Here is a 20,539-nt window from a genome sequence, read left to right on the forward strand (position 1 = left end):
AACTGACTGAAATGCATTCCTTTTGATGGCTGAGTAATATTCCATTGTGTATATGTACCACAACTTCTTTATCCAGTCATCTGTCAATGGACATCTAGGTTTCTTCCATGTTCTAGCTATTGTAAATAGTGCTGCAGTGAATAATGGGATACATGTGTCTCTTTCAATTTCGGTTTCCTCAGGGTATATGCCTAGGAGTGGGATTGCTGGATCATATGGTGGTTTTATTCTTAGTTTTTAAGGAATCTCCATACCGTCTTCCATAGTGGCTGTATCAATTTACATTCCCATCAACAGTGCAAGAGTGTTCCCGTTTCTCCACACCCTCTCCAGCATTTATTGTTTGTAGACTTTTTGATGATGGCCATTCTGACGGGTGTGAGGTGGTATCTCATTGTCGTTTTGATTTGCAGTTCTCTAATAATGAGCAATGTTGAGCATATTTTCATGTGTTTGTTAGCCATCTATATGTCTTCTTTGGAGAAATGTCTGTTCAGGTCTTTTCCCCACTTTTTGATTGAGTTGTTTGTTTTTCTGGTACTGAGTTGTATGAGCAACTTGTGTATTTTGGAAGTTAATCCTTTCTCAGTTATTTCATTTGCTATTATTTTCTCTCAATGTTCAGGTTGTCTTTTCACTTTGCTTATAGTTTCCTTTGCTGTGCAAAAGCTGTTAAGTTTAATCAGGTGCCACTTGCTTATTTTTGTTTTTATTTCTGTTACTCTAGGAGGTGGGTCATAGAGAATCTTGTTTTGATTTATGTCATTGAGTATTCTGCCTATGTTTTCCTCCAAGAGTTTTATAGTTTCTGGTCTTACATTTAGGTCTTTAATCCATTTTGAGTTTATCTTTGTGTTTGGTGTTAGGAAGTGTTCTAATTTCATTCTTTCACATGTAGCTGTCCAGTTTACCCAGCACCATTTATTGAAGAGTCTGTCTTTGCCCCATTGTATATTCTTGCCTCCTTTGTCAAAAATAAGGTACCCATAGGTGCATGGGTTTTATTTCTGGGCTTTCTATCTTGTTCCATTGGTCTATATTTCTGTTTTTGTGCCAGTACCATACTGTCTTGATGACTGTAGCTTTGTAGTATAATCTGAAGTCAGGAAGGTTGATTCCTCCAGCTTTATTCTTCTTTCTCAAGACTGCTTTGGCTATTCAGGGTCTTTTGTGTTTCCATATGAATTGTGAAATTTTTTGTTCTAGTTCTATGAAAAATGCCATTGGTAATTTGATAGGGGTCACATTGAATCTGTAGACTGCGTTTGGTAGTATAGTCATTTTCACAGTATTGATTCTTCCTACTCAGGAACGTGGAATACCTCTCCATCTGTTTATGTCATCTTAGATTTCTTTCATTAGTGTCTTATAATTTTCTGTGTAAAGTTCTTTTGTCTCCTTAGGTAAGTTTACTCTTAGCTATTTAATTCTTTTTCTTGCAATGGTGAATGGGATTGATTCCTTAATTTCTCTTTCTGATTTTTCATTGTTAGTATATAGAAATGCAAGTGATTTCGGTGTATTGATTCTGTATCCTGCAACTTTGCTAACTTCACTGATTAGCTCTAGTAATTTTCTGATACTATCTTTAGGGTTTTCTATTTACCGTATCATGTCATCTGCAAACAGTGAGAACTTTACTTCTTCTTTTCTAGTATGGATTACTTTTATTTATTTACTTTTTGTCTTCTCTGATTGCTGTAGCTAGGCTGGATGGCATCACTGACTCAATGGACGTGAGTCTGAGTGAACTCCGGGAGTTGGTGATGGACAGGGAAGCCTGGCGTGCTGCGATTCATGGGGTCACAAAGAATCGGACACGACTGAGCGACTGAACTGAGCTGAGGACTTTCAGAACTATGCTAAATAACAGTGGTGAAAGTAGACACCCTTGTCTTGCTCCTGATCCTAGGAGGAATGCTTTCAGTTTTTCACCATTGAGTATAATGCTTGCTGTAGGCTTATCATGTATGGCCTTTACTATGTTGAGGTAGGTTCCTTAGGTGCCCATTTTTTTTAAAGTTTTAATCATAAACAGGTGCTGAATTTTGTCACAGGCTTTTTCTGTATCTATTTAGATTATCATACAGTTTTTATCTTTTAATTTGTTAATATGGTGTATCACATTGATTGATTTGTGTATACTGAAGAATCCTTGCATTCCTGGAATAAACCCAACTTGATCATGGTGTATGAGCTTTTTGATGTGTTGCTGAATTCTGTTTGCTAAAATTTTGTTGTGGATTTTTGCATCTATATTCATCAGTGATGTTGGCCTGTAGTTTCTTTTTTATGTGTTGTCTTTGTCTGGTTTTGGTATCAGGGTGATGGTGGCCTCGTAGAATGAGTTTGGAAGTGTTCCTTCCTCTGCAATTTTTTGAAAGAGTTTTAGAAGGATAGGCATTAGCTCTTTTCAAAATGTTTGACAGAATTCTCCTGTGAAGCCATCTGGTCCTGGGCTTTTGTTTTTTGAGAGATTTTTGATCAAAGCTTCAACTTCAGTGTTTGTAACTGGGTTGTTCATAATTTCTATTTCTTCTTAGTTCAGTCTTGGAGGATTGAACTTATCTAAGAATCTGTCCATTTCTTCCAGGTTATCCATTTTATTGCCATATGGTTGTTCATTATCTCATAACCCTTTGTATTTCTGCATTGTCTGTTGCAGTCTCTCCTTTTTCATTTCTAATTTTGTTGATTTGATTCTTCTCACTTTTTTCTTGATGAGTTTGGCTAAAGGCTTGTCAACTTTGTCTTCTCAAAGAACCAGCTTTTAGTTTTATTAATCTTTACTACTGTTTCTTTCATTTATTTTTCATTTATTTCTGCTGGGATCTTTATGATTTCTTTCCTTTTACTAATCTGGCGGGGGGGGTGGGGTGGTTTCTTCTTCTTTTCCCAGTTGTTTTAGGTGTAAAGTTAGGTTGTCTAGTGGATGATTTTCTTCTTTCTTGAGGTAGGACTGTATGGCTATAAACTTCCCTCTTAGAACTGTTTTTGCTGAATCCCATAAGTTTTGAGTTGTCATGTTGGTTGTTTGGAAATGTGTTGTTTAATCTCCATGTGTTTGTGTTAGTTACAGTTTTGTTGTTTTTTTTTCCCTATAATTGAAATCTAGTCTCATAGCATTGTGGTCAGAGAAGATGCTTGATATGATTTCAATTTTATTAAATTTACTGAGGTTTGATTTGTGACCCAAGATGTGGTCTACCCTGGAGAATGTTCCATGTGCACTTGAGAAGAAGGTGTATTCTTCTGCATTTGGATGGAATGTCCTGATGATATCAATGAGATCCATCTCATCTAATGTATCATTTAAGACTTGTGTTTCCTTATTAATTTTCTGTTTTGATGATCTGTCCATTGGTGTTAGTAGGGTGTTAAAGTCTCCTAACTATTATTGTGTTACGGTCGATTTCTCCTTTTATGTCTGTTATCGTTTGTCTTATGTATTGAGGTGCTCCTGTGTTGGGGGCATAGATATTTACAATTGTTATGTCTTCCTCTTGCATTGATCCCTTGGTCATTATGTAGTGTCCTTCCTTATCTCTTGTAATCTTCTTTATTTTAAGGTCTATTTTGTCTGATGTGAGGATTGCTACTCCAGCTTTCTTTTGCTTCCCATTTGCATGGAATATATTTTTCCATCCTCTCACTTTCAGTCTACATGTGTCTTTAGGTCTGAAGTGGGTTTCTTGCAGACAGCATATATATGGGTCTTATTTTTGTATCCATTCAGCCAGTCTGTGTCTTTTGGTTAGAGCATTTAATCCATTTTCACTTAAAGTAAGTATTGATATATCTGTTCCTATTACCATTTTCTTAATTGTGGATCTTTTTTCTTCTCAAGTATTTCTTGACTATATAAATACCTTTACCATGTGTTGTAAAGCTGCTTTGGTGATACTGAATTCTCTTAACTTTTGCTTATCTGAAAAGCTTTTTATTTCTCCATCAATTTTGAATGAGATCCTTGCTGGGTGCAATAATCTTGGTTGTAGGTTTTTCCTTTTCAGTACTTTAAATATATCCTGCCATTCCCTTCTGGCCTGCAGAGTTTCTGCTGAAAGATGAGCTGTTAAGTATATGGGGTTTCCCTTGTATGTTACTCATTGCTTCTCCCTTGCTGCTTTTAATATTCTTTCTTTGTATTTAGTCTTTGTTAGTTTGATTAGTATGTGTCTTGGCATGTTTCTCCTTGGGTTTATCCTGTATGGGACTCTTTGTGACTCTTGGACTTGAGTGACTATTTCCTTTTCCATGTTGGGGAAATTTTCAACTATGATTTCTTCAAAAATTTTCTCATACCTTTCTTGTTCTCATCTTCTTCTGGGACCCAGATAATTCGAACATTGGTGTGTTTGATATTGTCCCAGAGGTCTCCGAGACTGTCCTCAGTTCTTTTCATTCTTTTTACTTTATTCTGCTCTTCAGAAGTTATTTTCACCATTTTATCTTCCAGCTCACTGATTTATTCTTCTGCTTCAGTATTCTGCTATTCATTCCTTATAAAGTATTTTTAATTTCAGCAGTTGTGTTGTTTGATTCTGTATGTTTATTCTTCAATTCTTCTAGGTCTTAGTTAATTGATTCTTGCATTTTCTCCATTTTGTTTTCAAGAATTTTGATCATCTTTACTATCATTATTCTGAATTCTTTTTCAGGTAGTTTGCCTATCTCCTCTTCATTTATTTGGACTTCTGTGTTTCTAGTTTGTTCCTTCATTTATGTAGTATTTATCTGCCTTTTCATTATTTTTTTTAACTTACTGTGTTTGAGGTCTCCTTTTCCCAGGCTTCAAGGTTGAATTCTTTCTTCCTTTTTGTTTTTGTCCTCCAATGATGCTAAAGTTGAAACTCCAGTACTTTGGCCACCTCATGCGAAGAGCTGACTCATTGGAAAAGACTCTGATGCTGGGAGGGATTGGGGGCAGGAGGAGAAGGGGACGACAGAAGATGAGATGGCTGGATGGCATCACGGACTCGATGGACATGAGTCTGAGTGAACTCCGGGAGTTGGTGATAGACAGGGAGGCCTGGTGTGCTGCGATTCATGGGGTTGCAAAGAGTCGGACACAACTGAGTGACTGAACTGAACTGAACTGAACTGAAGGTTGGTCCAGTGGTTTGTGTAAGCTTCCTATAGGGTGAGATTTGTGTTGTGTTTTTCTTTGATTGTTTTTCCCCTAATGGGCAAGGCTGATTGAGGTGGTAATCCTGTCTGCTGATGATTGGGTTTATATTTTTGTTTTGTTTGTTGTTTAAATGAGGTTGTCATGCACAGGGTGCTGCTGGTGGTTGGGTGATGCCAGGTCTGTAGTCAAGTGGTTTCCTTTGTGTGAGTTCTCACTATTTGATATTCCCTAGGGTTAGTTCTCCTTGTCTAGGGTCTTGGAGTCAGTGCTCCCACATCAAAGGCTCACGGCTTGATCTCTCTCCAAAGACCAGCCTAGGTCCAATCTACCAAGAAGAGTTTCACCCAACATGAAAGGGCCTTTATTTGAGTTCCAAAAGCCAGTCAACAACATTAACATTTAATATGAAGCCTGGCATACTGCAGTCAATGGTGTCACAAAGAGTCTGACACAACTGAGCAATGGAACAATAACATCATTCAATATAAATAAATATGATTAACATGATATGGTTGCACTTAGAGCTACAATTTTATTGCTTGGTTTCCTTTTGCCTCTTCTGCTTTTTGTTCTCTGTTCAATCTTTCCTGCATTCTTTTGGGATCATTTTTAAAGTGCTTAGGATTCTACTTTATCTATTGTATTTTCAGTTATTGTTCTAAGCATCAAAATATACATTTTTGACCTTTCACAGTCTACTTAAGAGTTCATTTCATTACCTCCCCATATAAATTTGAAAACTATACAATTATATAAGTCCATTTGCTATGCACCCCCCCTCATTATTTATGCTATAATTGTCTTACAAATGAAATCTACACATAGCACATTATAAGTATCACAAGGCAGTGTTATGATTTGGGTTTTAACTTTTCTGTGTATTTTAAAGATACTGAGATGAAAATACTCTTTCGTATTTACAATTTCTGACATTCTTGATTCATTCTTGAAGATTTAAGATTCCATCTGGTGTTATCTCACTTCAGCTTGAATAACTTCCTTTAGCATTTCTTGTGTTGTAGGTCTGCTGGCAATGAATTCTCTTAGCTTACTTTTATCTGAAAATGTCTTTAATTTGCCTTCATTCTCAAAGGATATTTTCACTATACATAGATTTCTGGGTTAACAGGATTTTTCCTTTTCCTTCTCTGTACTTTAAAAATATCATTTTACTTTTCCTAGACTCTATAGTTACTGATAAGAAGGCAGTGCTGATTTAAAGCACAGCGTCCTGGAAGGTAACCTGCCATTTTCTCTGACCACTATCAAAATTTTCTCTTTACTGTTGGTGTCCAACAGTTAGAATATGATGTGCATAGGTACAGTTTTCTTCAAATTAATCCTGTTTGAAGTTCACTGAGTTTCTGGATCTGTAAATGTATGCATTTCATCAAATTAAAAAAAAATTTGGCCATTATTTCTTCAAATATTTTCCTTTCCCTTTCATTCTCTTTCTTGTCTTCTTCTGAGACTCCAATTACATATACATTAGACATTTTTACTTACGTTACATAGATCTCTGAGGCTCTATTCGTTATTGTTTAGTTTTTTAAATCTTTTTTCTTGGACTTACCCAATGGTCCAATGGTTAAAACTCCACCTTCCAGTGCAGGGGATGTGGGTTCAATCCCTAGTCAGGGAACTAAGTTCCCACATACAGTGGAGTATGGCCAACAATTAAAAAATTAAAAAACTCTTTTTTTCTGTTCTTAAGAATGAAATTTGCTTCTGTTCTATCTTTAGGTTCACTGACACCTTCTATTATTTCCAATGGATGTAAACTCAGTGAATTTTTATTTCAAATATTATATTTTCAGTTCTGGAATCTCAATTTGTTTCTCTTTTGTAGTTTCCATTTACTATTTTCTAGCCTCACTGAGTATGGTTATAAAAGCTGTTTTAAAATCTTTGCTAATTCCCACCTTTGGGTCATCTTGGAATTAGACTTTTTTCTTCAGAAGGGGTCACAATTTCTTGGTTCTTCATATCTTATGTAATTTGGGATTGCATTATGTGAATGTATGATGCAAATATTTTGAAGCAAAGACTCTAAAATCTGTTAGAATTCTGTGAAGAGTACTGATTTATTTGTTTTAGCAAGCAATTAACTTGATTATACACAAGGTGAAAACTATCTCTTGGGTGGCAGCTCAAACTTCAGTTCAGTTCTTTCATCTTCAGCTGTGCCAGCTTATATCTGCTCCACACATCCAAGATTCAGGAGTCAGTCAAAACTTTGGGTTGTACTTATACACTGAATCGGGAGCTTCCCCATCCGTCTTTCTGCTTTCCAGAATTCTAGTTTAAGGGCTTCCCTGGTGGCTCAGTGGTAAAGAATCCACCTGCCAATACAGGAGACACAGGTTCAGTCTCTGGTTCAGGAAGATCCCACATGCCACAGAGGAACTAAGCACACGACCCTCAACTATTGAGCGTGCTCTAGAGCCTGGGAGCTGAAATGCTGGGCTCATGTATTGAAGCTACTGAAGCTCGTGTGTCCTAGAGTCTGTGTTCTACAACAAGAGCAGCCACCTCAATGAGAAGCTCCTACACTACAACAAAGAATGGCCCCCGCTGGCTGCAGCTGAGAAAGTCTGCAACAACAAAGACCCAGCACAGCCAAAAGCAAGTAAATAAAATTACCAATTTAAAACCAGTATTCTAGCTTCATTTTGCAGGGGCTGTTGTTGCACTGAACCCTGTTCCTAGGGTCTTCAAACCAAAAAGACTGTGGTTTTTCTACTGGAGTTAGTCACCCGAAGTGACATTAACCTCACCATGCATACCCTCAGTCAAAAAAGCCATAAAATGGGGAAACCACTCTGCACTGAGCCTGCTTCTAAGTTTTGAATCTGAAGTCCCTTTCAGTCCCTCCTTATTTTCACTCTCTAGGGTTGTCAGGAAATTTTTCTCCCATACTTTACAGTTTCTGTATGTGAAAATACCAGGTTCAACAGTACATACTCAGCTATACTAGAAGTGGAAACAAGTGAAAAACATTTAGGAAATACTCTTTTGCATCTCCCAGTTCCTCTTCTCAAAATATTTAACCTTCATTCATTACCTCACCTAGTGATATTTGGTTTTGGTTTTAGGTAGAAACATAAGTCAGAGCTTCCTTGATCATTCTGCCAAGTACATGAGAAGATGTGGAATGAAAGTACAGCATAAAGTTAAATGATAAAATGATAAAACATCAATCAGATCTGGCTGTAACACTGGCAGCATTTAATCTCAAAGCAATGAGGCTTATACGGGTTCATGACTACCGGAGAAAATCTACATGGTACTTTGCCACGTTATTTATTTTACCTTAGTTTTTTTTTATCTCAGATATCTCTATATCTTGCCTCACTGAAAACTGCAATAGGTAATATCCTATGAGAAACAGAATATTGAAAATAATATCCTTAAACACTGATACCGAATCAGTAAGTGCACATTTCCTTCTTGTAATAGTCCTTACCATCTCTTAAGAGCTTCTGTATGCCAAGTATCTTGCTTATCACTTTACAATAATTGCCATTTAATCCTTCATAAGCATTCTATGAGGTAGTTCCTATAATTAGCCCCATATTGTGGAGGAAGATACCAGAGTTCAGAGAGGTTAAATGAGTTAACTGAGATAGCAAATGGCAGAAACCTGTCAGTCTCTTTAAAGAAAAGAAACAGTGAAGTATAGGTCTTCAGAATCATGAAGCACGTGCCTTTTACTATGAAGAGAGAAAAGGGAAGTCTTTCCAAGCAAAGAGAAATAGGTGGAGATGCTAAAAGTCAAAGTTATAGTCTGCAATTCCTCCTTCTGCTAATAATTAATATTAAAATACTCCTCTTTTAGATCTATATATTTCATATTGACAGCTTTCATGTTAAAAAGAGCTTTGCTTCAGGGCTCAAAAACACTAACCAGAACCATAACACAAGGATCAAACAATACTGTGCAAAACTCACACCAGGGTTCCATTTCAGCTCATTTCATTTACCATCTTTAAGCTTTCTACATCTTCCAGAAAAACCCTCTAGACAGGAAGGTGATTCACCAGAAAGAAGTCAGGGCCATCAAGAAGTGAAGATGCCTGACTCATCCCTCCATAATCTGCATTTGATGAGTATTTCTAGAAAACACAGCAATGTGTCACAGCCCTACACATTCGAGGGACAGTCTTGCCCGATTCTGTAAACTTTGCATAAATCTATGAGTTTTAAACAACTGTGGAATACGAGAGAATAGAAGGCAGACAATGTAAAATGGAAACAGGAGACTGGGTCGTGGCTGAAAGCATAATAAATGTTTGTGTTCTGACACATGGGGTTGTTCAATATTTATATTTATTACACATGCTAAATTGTTAGCTGAGACTTTGGAATGGGGAGATACTGTGAGTGGAATAAAGATGAGAAGGAGTGAGAGAAGAGGAGAGGGGTATGTACATATGAGTTCCAGGAAGGGTTTAAATGAACACTGTCCACTGATATCATGCCGGGGAAGTATTGCCCATATTCACATATTTCCAGTCCTTTATTGCTATTTTTAAAAATGCATATTAAATGTATCCAGTGAAATCATTCAAATACATACAAAGATGAGTAATTACTTTGTCCTGTCCTCAAGTCTTTTTTGTAAGATATATTCTTCACTGTCCCAGCAAATGCCACTAGAACTTCCTCTGACCAAGAACAATCCCTTGCCATTTTAGGAGGTACATTTCATGTCAGATGTGACCTCCTGCCACTACTAATGCCATCTCATCTCCAGGATCATTCTCAAAACCATGCAAAGCCTAACAACTTGACTATGTAACTGTTTAACCTTACTTTTTACACATAAAAATTATTAAATATGTGTAACTGTCTGGTGGGGGGAGAATAATATAATAGATGTCAATCAGGTAACAGTTATACTACATTTCATAAAAGGGAATGTAATCTTTTCTTTAAAAAGTAAAGTCATCACTCCTTATTTAACTGACATAATATTTATACCCTGAGTTTTAAATGGCAGCTACAAATAGAAGTCAGGAGAGGGTAAATTCTCTAAGGAAATCGAGCCCTGAAATTCTACCATTTTAAGAGTTCTATTTTATGTGTACATAGGAATCTTACTGCTATGATACAGATGTCCATAGTAAGTCAGGTATGCCTAATTCTATGAAAAAAATCTGAAATTAAGTAAACACTACCTGTCTGAAGACTGTTACTTCCTCAGAGTGCTCAACAGAAGGGTGCGCAGAGTTTCTCCAGAGGCTGTTGGCAGGTTGGCAGTCCTGGAATACCTACATCAGAAAAGAGAAATTCAGATGATCATTTCTGCAGTGATCCAGGTGGCTTTTAGGTACAGCTTCATTAGGGACATTCAGCATGAATACTGAGCAAACAGGACTGCATTGGTACTGTTGAAAGGGTAGAATAAAGGCACATGTATAATGTCTAAGTATTGTCATTGGTCTGCACTGACCCCTACAAGATCACATAAAGGAAGAGGCAGAATGGTGCTCTGAAATTCCATCTTCCACGTCTAGTCTGTCCTGGGCTGTTCTAGCTGCATTGTTATTTGACCCTCTTCATAATCAGCCAGTACTGCCACTGGGGTTTTCCATTTTGCAGAAAGATGAAGCCAACCTGCCAAACTGTGAGCAAGAGTACCCCTCTGGTTTTGTGGTGGTCTATGCCAAATCATCTGGCCATTCTGAAGGGTACTTTGCGGGTCAGTTTACCTACTTTCTTTTGAAATCCTAGTGTCCATGAGAATCAGAAGGAATCTGACAACAGAAGGAACAAAGGTTTGTGGTCCTACTAGCCTGAGTTTGAATTCTAGTAATGCATTTCACTATCTCTGTGTCTTATATATCTGCTGAACTCCATTGAGCCTCACTTTTCACTTCTGTCAAATGGGCATAATAATATATATATGAAGGGTATATTTATAAAGATAATATATTTTTTTAATTTGGATAAAACACCATGCACAATTTCCTGGCACATGTTAGGGACCTGTATGCAGGTCAAGAAGCAACACTTAGAACTGTTCTTGGAACATGGGAAAATGGACTGGTTCAAAATTGGAAAAGGAGTATATGAAGGCTGTATATTGTCACCATGTTTATTTAACTTATATGCAGAGTACATCATGAGAAACGCTGGGTTGGATGAAGCACAAGCTGGAATCAAGACTGCCAGGAGAAATATCAACAACCTCAGATATGTAGATGATACCATTTTAATGGCAGAAAGTGAAGAGGAACTAAAGAGCCTCTTGATGAAGGTGAAAGAGAAGAGTGAAAAAGCCAGCTTAAAATTCAGCATTCAAAAAACAAAGATCATGGCATCCAGTCCCATCACTTCATGGCAAATAGATGGGAAAAAGTGGAAACTGTGACAGACTTTATTTTCCTGGGCTCCAAAATCACTGTGGACAGTGACTACAGCAACGAAATTAAAAGATGCTTGCTCCTTGGAAGAAAAGTTAAGACCAACCTAGACAGAGTATTAAAAAGCAGAGACATCATTTTGCTGACAAAGTCCATATAGTCAAAGCTATAGTTTTTCTAGTAGTCATGTACAGATTTGACAGTGGGACCATAAAGAAGAGTGAGTGCCAAGAGCTGATGCTTTCATAATGTGATGCTAGAGAAGACTCCTGAGAGTCCCTTGGACAGCAAGGAAATCAAATCAGTTAATCCTAAAGGAAATCAACTCTGAATATTCATTGGAAGGACTGATGCTGAAGCTAAAGATCCAATATTTGGCCACCTGATGCCAAGAGTCAACTCACTGGAAAAGACCCTGAACCTGGGAAAGATTGAGGGCAGGAGAAGAAGAGGGCCACAGAGGATTAGGTGCTTGGATGGTATCACTGACTCAATGGACATGAATTGAGCAAATTCTGGGAGACAGTGAAGGACAGGGAAGCCTGGCATGCTGCAGTTCATAGGGTCGCAAAGAGTCGCACACGACTTAGCAACTGAACAACAAAGAACATGAAACAGACAGAGAATAAGTAACCAAAACATATAAGGAACTACTAAAATCAAGAAAAAAGATGAACAAACATATAGGAAAAAGTGGTTGTTCAAAGAAGAAATCTCAATGAACAGTGAACATTAAAAAAAGCTCAGAATCACTAGAGTAAAATGCATATTATATTAACGGAATTCCATTTTTATTTTGTTAGAATAGCAAACATGGAAAAGGTAGGCAAAAGTCAGTGTTGCCTAAGATGTAGGGAAAAAATTAGCATAATACTCTAGTTTACCTCTGGCCAAATCATGAACTGGTATATCTTTCTGGTGAGCAGTTTCATTATATTTATCAAAAGTAACACTACAATATCCTATGGTATACTTATTCTTCCTACAGGGTATACTGGACTCAAGCAACATGGACACAAGAAGACATATACCAAAATAATACTGAAGTGTTTTTGTTCTTGTACAGCAAACTTTGGAAATGATCTAAAAGTTGCACTGGAAATGGAATAGGTCAATAAAATGCACCATATGTATAGGATGGAATATTATGGAGCTGTTAAAATTGATCAATTGATTTTTATGGCATCACTGCAGCTAATTTTTGTAAATACTGTGATGGTAAAAAAGCAACAAGGAGAGATTTAAACATTAAATATTCAAACAAAATAGTGTATATTGGTTGTTGGTATATATATGTGTATGCATAAAAAATATAAAAAATACACTAGTTAAAAACATCCTAAATTTATGGTAGGGAACTTTTGGTAGACAGCTGAGAGAGCAAAGAGTGGAAGGAAAGCCAGATGTGGTACTTAACAAAGAATTTGGTTTCATCAATAATTGCTTTGAAAAGAAACAAACACACAAACTGGAAGTAAATCTGACTAAACATAAACAGATGCTTCTTTTTAGATAGTAGAAATACAGATGCTTATTACACTACCTTTTGGGCTTGCCTGTATCTTTACTTTTTTCTCGAAATAAAGGAAGTAAAGGGAAAGGGAGGGAGGAAGAAAGGAGGGAGGGGAGAAGGAGATGGGAAGAAAGAAGTCCATCACCAGTTCCTGTGTGCACTTAAACTGCCCTCGGGTGGGTGGTTTCTTTAAGGATGAAACTCAAAACTGGTTTCATTATCAGTGAGAAGGATGGTGATTCCTCCCTGGTTGGCTCAGCTCAGAGGACTGAATTTAAGTTCAGCCAGTAGAGGGAACCATCTGTCATTTGGAAAGACAGCCCTTAGCCAGGAGACCGCCTTTAGCACATACCAGCGCCTCTGGCAAGAGGCAACATGCATTTACAGACCAAGTAAACTGAGGGCACACCTTGGACATCTTTTCAACCTTTCTAAAAGGTTCGCTGTAATTTTATAGAATCAAGGGAACAATATGCTTGATTAGTTCTTCAGCCGACTGAGCAATTTTGCTTTTTATATTTCTCTACTTGAAGTGAGTTTGCCATTAACCTTATATGTTCTAGGGTTTGAAATTAAATTCTCCCCCCTCCAAAACGTAATTTTTGCTTTAAAATAAAAGTTAGCTTTAAGATAATTCATTTCTACCAGTAATACCAAAAGACCCTCTTTGAGGTGAGGAGGTCATTCTTTAAAGAGGCTAGAATTGCAAAGAACGTTCCTTCTCTTCCTGGAGGGAGAAATCTGTGGAGGAAAAAAAAAAAGCTTGCAGGAAAGTTCAGTAATCATGAAGTGAAAGCCCCAGAAGATTCAATGCTTCCTCCTGGGCCGATACTGTGTTGAAAAATGCCTTCTATGTACACTTCCTTGAGAGACCTTAAGTTCTTGAAGAATCAGTTAGCTAAACTCTTAAAGGAAAGTTTGGCAATCCCTGTATCTACATAATGCACCCATGAGGGCAGAAGGCACCAAGTCAATGCTGGACATGCCATCACAGCCCTAATATTTAAATATTGCCATCCTTTTGTGTGTGTCATCCTGGAAGAAGGGATTTGGGTTGGTGTCTAACAACAAAACAAACACATAATGTAGAAAGGGAATGTTATAAAAGAGTTACCAATGTAAATGTGCTATTTTGTCCCTTTGAAATTGGGTGATGATAAACATGATTCCACACATGGAAATCAGGCTTTGCAGAGCTACTACATGGAATCATTTAATTTGTCTGAGCAAGTACTTACAATAATGTGGCTGCTCTGCATGCAATAAACATTGGATTTTCAAATGAACAAATGAAATATGTGATAACTCCTTATTAACAGAACTGCAGCAATGGACATTAACCAAGGGGGTGGTGCACCAAAGAAAATTGGTGGGGAAAAAATAAAAATCCCGCTCCAATGCTCTGAAAATGAAAATAAAGAATCTTATGGCCCCTCATTCTATACTGTTGTTGCTTTTTTTTTTTTTTTTCCTCCTGGCTAAAAACAGGGTGGAGGCCTCACAATGAAGTGATAGAAAACTGTTGCTATTTTGAGTTGATGTCACAAGGTAACTTATCACACTGCTCAGGACACATGAGGACACTATCAATTTGTTCCTCCAGATCATAAACCAGAGGATGCTTTAGTAAAATAGCATAGGGAGAACAATTTTGCATGGTGGTTAAGAATGTTCATTTGAATCCTGGGCTCCACCAGCCAATTAAGTGCATGACTTTATCGGAGTCATCAATCTCCTTTAATGCTCATTTTCCTCGTTGGTAAAATGCAGCGAATAATTTTGCCTTCCTCATTGAGCTATAAGGGGTACATTTTATGTAAAGGGCCTGGAACATAGTTAGAATTTAACAGAAGTAGCTACCATCACCTTTTTTTTTTAAAGCATCAGCATCATTATTATTCTGTTTAACAGTATTCTCATTATTATATTTAACAGTATCCTCGTTTTCATCCATTATCCTCATTTTCATTGAAAGTTCATTAAAAACACAACCCACCATGCTGTTTGGTAATTAGTGACTTTCATTCACTTAACAAAGTATTTAATGAGTATCTAGTAAGTGCCAGACTCTATGATACAGGCTGGGGTATGAAGGTGATCAAAATCAAATGTGATCTAGGCCTTCTGGAGCCTACTAGAGGAGACAAACAGTAGTCAAACAGTCCCACAGGGAGTGAGTATTTTCCACCTGCGGGAAGAGCTCCAGAGGAAAGAAGCAGATCCTTTTCAGAGATACTAAAACAAACGAAGTTGGATTTAATGTGAGAACTGAAGTATGGCTTTCTAGGGAGAGAGAATACAACATTCAGGGGCAGAGTATTATCTTCATTGTTGCTGAAAGTCAGCGCAAAATCATCCATTGAATGGCCCATTTAAATTGACGAACTATACCTCCACTACCTGGGGCTTCTCAAGTGGCTCAGGAGTAAGGAATCCGCCTGCTAATGCAGGAGACAAAGGTTCAATCCCTGGGTTGGAAAGATCCTCTGGAGGAGGAAATGGCTACCCACTCCAGTATTCTTGCCTGAGAAATCCCATGGATAGAGGAGCCTGGAGAGCTACAGTCCAGGCTTGCTAAGAGTTGGACATGACTTAATGACTAAAATAACAACAGTCTCCAATAACTACTTGGCACTGGGCACCTGTGCTGAGCCCTGGAACATAACAGTAAGCAAGATAGATATGAACTCATGCCCTAAATCTTTCCTCCCCATACTTATTCCTCAGTTTGAAAACTGTGCTAAAGTCAATGTTCACTTTGTAAACCAGTAAATTCCACCTTCAGTTTTGATCCCAAAGATATTCTACCAGAGTGAAAAACTATGATGCTTTCTCTGGTCAGACAAAGAAGGCTACGTAAATTAGTAATTCCCTTTCTGCCTTAGAGACCAGGAAACTTACAACCAAATTTAGTTCTTCCATCCCATGGGTTCATACTAGTAAAGATGATCACAGTTCTGTCTTATGGTTATTTTATTATTTGCACATTACCTTTAATTTAGTAAACAGCTTCAAATTCTTTGGGAAGTTGGCTAAAAGAGAGGAGGGAAGGGAAACTAAAGGTGGAAAATAAGGGGAGGTTTCTGAGGTCTGGAATTGTTCAAGGTGCTGTTTGCAGTTTTCATAGCATCTCACACAGATGTTGAATGGAAAGCACTTAATAACTTTGGACTGATGCATGGATCAATGTTGAATACACAGCTTTCCTGGCTCAACATGGGTTCCATTATAGGGGATGGGAGGAACTGAAACTTGCCTAGTGAAGTGAAAGTCGCTCAGTCATGTCCGACTCTTTTCAACCCCATGGACTGTACAGTCCATGGAATTCTCTAGGCCGGAATACTGGAGTGGGTAGCTGTTCCCTTCTCCAGATCTTCGCAACCCAGGTCTCCTGCATTGCAGGCGGATTCTTTACCAGCTGAGCCACCAGGGAAGCCCTGAAATGTGCCTACTTCACTCTAATTTTCAGTTTGAGAGGGAGAGCTCAAAAAAGTAGGGGAAAAATTTAGCATGTTTGTCACTTGTCAAACATTGCAATAACCAAAGAGAAGAACCATGGAGACCACAAAAAGAGCATCGTAAGAGAATGTCAAAGTATCCTGAGAGATTTATTTCAGGCAATAAGGTCCCTGTAATAGAACATCTCTCTCTCTTACTTTAGTGCTAGTCAAAACAACAGAAATGTCATAGTTTAAACTGATATCTAAGTAACAGGGAAAATGTTAAGTTTCTTTATGACAAAATGGAAATATATTTGTAATTCTATTTCCTGGTGTTCTCTCACTTATGTTGGGGCGGGGGGGGGGGACCTGTTAGTCCTTTTGATTTAAAACTCCCCATTGGGATAACTGAACTATAATCTGTCTGGTTAACTACCAGGAAGAGGAGGAATACATTTAAAAGAAATTTAGAAGACACCCACTTTATCAATATCAGAGCATTGTGGCGTTCAGTCTTATTTATAGCTAAATCCACCCCATTCTCTCACACACACATATACATACACACAAATGTTGCATTCAAGAGGTATTAAAACATCTCATCCCAGTTCTTAGCTTGACATACTAATGAGAGTTTCTGAATTAACCTCTGATCATGAACTGTCTGTTGATGTGATATAACAGCACCAAAGAGTGTACAGCTTGCTTCAAGTAGCTGGCTAAGGCCAGTTTCATAATGCTTCAGTTCTTTGACAGGTAGAAAATTAAATCATTCCTGTATTCACCTAAGATTAAATCATTTCTATATTCTCCTAAGATTGGATCATTTCTACAGTCCTCAGAAACTCTGCAGTACTAAAAAGTATATCACTTTTCCAACCAGTTGATAAGCTGAAAAGAAAATAATATTAAGGGATTGTACTTGAGGAAATAGTTAAAAGGGGAAACTCAAAAAACAAGCTGGTAGAGATATATAATAAGGAGATTCTCAAAACGTCAAGGTGAGGGAAGGAAGGAATTATAGCTGAATAACATTTTTTTTTTAAGGCAAGTTATTCCTTAAAGCAATTACCAAAATGTGAGAGTTCCTCTCATGGTTCTCAACCTTACACTCTGAAAGGGAACTTCTTATAACTCAAGACTAAGAGAGCCAATTACTTCAGCACCAAGCTACATCCTAAATCTCTGGACTTGGCAGTTCAAAAAAAAAAAAAAAAACCTCTTGGAAAGTGTTCTTATAAAATCTTCACTAACAGCTCTGACTTTATAAATGTAGATTTTAAAAGGATGAATGAAAACTAACCAATTAGATAGCAAAGTAGGGAAGAGAAAGCACTGAATAAAAGACCCACTAGAGTTTCAGTTACATGTCCACAAATAACTAGCTCTGAGACTTAGATTACATTTATAATGAAAATCATAATCATGAAAAATTAATGATCACACAACATATAGCATGCCAAAGACCTACCATACATTAGCTATATAGCCCTTATTACAGCCTGAGAAGTTCTCATAGAGCTGAGTATCTTGTCCAAGTGGATCCCACAGTCCTGAGTGGTGGAATGAGGATTTGAACACAAGACTCCCTGACCCCAAAGCCCAGCCTTTAATGACCCATTCTGCAGAAAGTTCAGTAACTTCTTAAGATGATCTAAAAGGTTTCTATCAGCAATGAGGTGCTAAAATTTATGAGGCAAGATATGATAAAAAGCTCAGGTTCTGAAGTGACTTTGTGGCCCAGGAGAGCAGCTTCTTCCCTAAGCCATGGATCCTCTGCTTACTGGAGTGGGTAGCCATTCCCTTCTCCAGGGTATCTTCCCAACCCAAGGATCAAACCACTTGGATATCTATATGGATTGTTCTGTTCTCCTGAATTTATCTTGAACTCTGGGTGGGATTAACGTATATTTGGGGAAATAGCAAAGGTCCTTGGTGTATCAATATGTGTCCTATATGCAATACATCTGATTTCTTGAGGGAGTCAGTCTGTCTGGATTGGAATCCCAGATTTGCAGTTTAGTTACTATGATTTAAGTCAGGTAATTGTTTTTGCCTCTGTTTCCACATCTGCAAAACAGGAATAAAAATAATTATATTCTTTAGGTCACTGTGATTGCATGATTTAATGTGTGAAAAAGGCTAAGTCCCAGACACATAATAAGCCTTGTGTTAATTTTAGCTGTCATTATTATTAGGCTTCCCTGGTGGCTCAGATAGTAAAGAATCTGGCTGCAATGCAAGAGACCCGGATTTGATATGTGGCTTGGGAAGATGCCCTGGAGAAGGGAATGGCTACCCACTCCAGTATTCTTGCCTGGAGAATTTCATGGGCAGAGGAGCCTGGCGGGCTTCAGTCCATGTAGCTCTAGTATTGTCTCTAAGCTTTAGGACAGCCTGTAAAGAAAGCAGTGTTATCTGAGGATCCATGGCTTTAGAGAAGAAGCAGCTCTCCTGGGACACAAAGTCACTTCAGAACCTGAGTTTTTCCCATTATCATATCTTGCCTCCGTTATCATATATGACTGCCTTCTGGCAGTCAGAAAATTAGAAAAAAAAAATCTGACATCAATAGGAACTAGCTAGAGAGTGATACATCACATATGCCACATACACGCATGCACATATATAGCTAAGATTTGTTTTGTTCTCTATATCCTGTCTGATTTCTCCCTTCATGTTGATATCTTATTACTTTCATTTTACTTATAAAATCACCATAGTTCCATAAAAGCTGCTTTTCTGCTTTCAGTCTGGGAGAAACTCAGTCTCTTATGAAAATTTATTTTACTAAGATATTTTATTTAGCCCTGTATATAAAAATATTTCAACATGAAATGAAAACTAACAAGACATTTTACATTTACATATAAGCGAAGAAGGGCTTTCCAGGTGGCAGTAGTGGTAAAGAACGCACTTGGCAATGCAAGAGGCGTCAGAGACGGACTATATTCATGGGTCGGGAAGATCCCCCGGAGGAAGGCAGGGCAACCCACTCCAATGTTCTTGCTTGGAAAATGCCATGGACAGAGAAGACTGGCGGGCTACAGTCCATAGGGTCACAAAGAGTCAGACACAACTGAAGCGACTCAGTATGCACGCATGCATAAATGAAATACTCAAAATTCTTAATACGTTGTACATTTACAACCCATCTCAAGTTAGACAAACCATGTTTCAATGTTCAGCAGCCACATGCTGCCAGTGGCTACCATAGTGGACAATGCAGGACTAGAGTGACTGGCTTCCTGGTTGGTATTTTAGTTCTTTTCTTGGGCTGGTCAAAGTCCCCAGAAAAGTGTTTTCCAGGCTCCTGCCTGAGTGCCACTGTTCTGGGATCCACATGTGGGAAAGAGCAGTAGCCCCACTATACAGACTTTCACTTGATCCCCGTTTTCATCTTCATAGCTCTGTCCTTACCTATGCACAGTGACCCCCAGCACAGACCCTGCGCTTCACCTTCTCCAGCATGGAGGGAGGGGAAGAGGGACAGTTCCCAGGCTATTCAGGTTAGTCAGCGACTCTGGGGATCTAATGATTATTTATTGTTTTCTCAACATTCTTTTTTACATTCCTTCACTCCTACTTTCATAGATTTCTAATGCCACTAATTCCTGACCCCTTCTGGAATCTGTACAAATTTCACCTTTTTATCCCTTCTAAATCAGTCTTTGAACTTTTAAGGCAGCTTCTACAATTACACTGTTATCTTCTCCTCAATTCTTTTTGTTCACATATTCCCCCTTTTATTTTTTTAACTTTTATTTTTTGATTTTGCATATTTTTCCAATGAAACACATTCTTTGTTATATTTGAGCAGTCTTTTTTTTGTCATAGTATATTACACTTTTCTTCCCATAATTTGCCTTCTCTTTTGTGTGTGTGACTTTTTCCTGCTATAAAGAAATTCAAGGTGGTTTTTTTTTGTTTGTTTCTGCCAGTTTTAATATTTATGAGCTTCCCTGGTAGCTCAGATGGTACAGAATCCACCTGCAATGCAGGAGACCCAGGTTCAGTTCCCTGGGTCGGAAGATTCTCTTTATATCTTGACTTCTTTTGATTTGTTCTTAGAGTACCATTTGATTTT

General features: G+C 37.9%; 1 protein-coding gene across 1 annotated transcript in view; it reads right to left on the minus strand.

Moving 5' to 3' along the window:
* Window positions 1-20,539, minus strand: part of FHIT (fragile histidine triad diadenosine triphosphatase) — a 1,533,474-nt gene that overhangs the window by 1,081,408 nt on the left and 431,527 nt on the right. Inside the window, exon 3 of the mRNA XM_040246531.1 lies at window positions 10,312-10,404. The gene's annotated coding sequence lies outside the window, so the exon portion shown is untranslated. The remainder of the gene's footprint in view (window positions 1-10,311; window positions 10,405-20,539) is intronic.

Source organism: Oryx dammah, unplaced genomic scaffold (genome assembly GCF_014754425.2).
Source record: "Oryx dammah isolate SB20612 unplaced genomic scaffold, SCBI_Odam_1.1 HiC_scaffold_9, whole genome shotgun sequence".
Lineage (NCBI taxonomy): Eukaryota > Metazoa > Chordata > Mammalia > Artiodactyla > Bovidae > Oryx > Oryx dammah.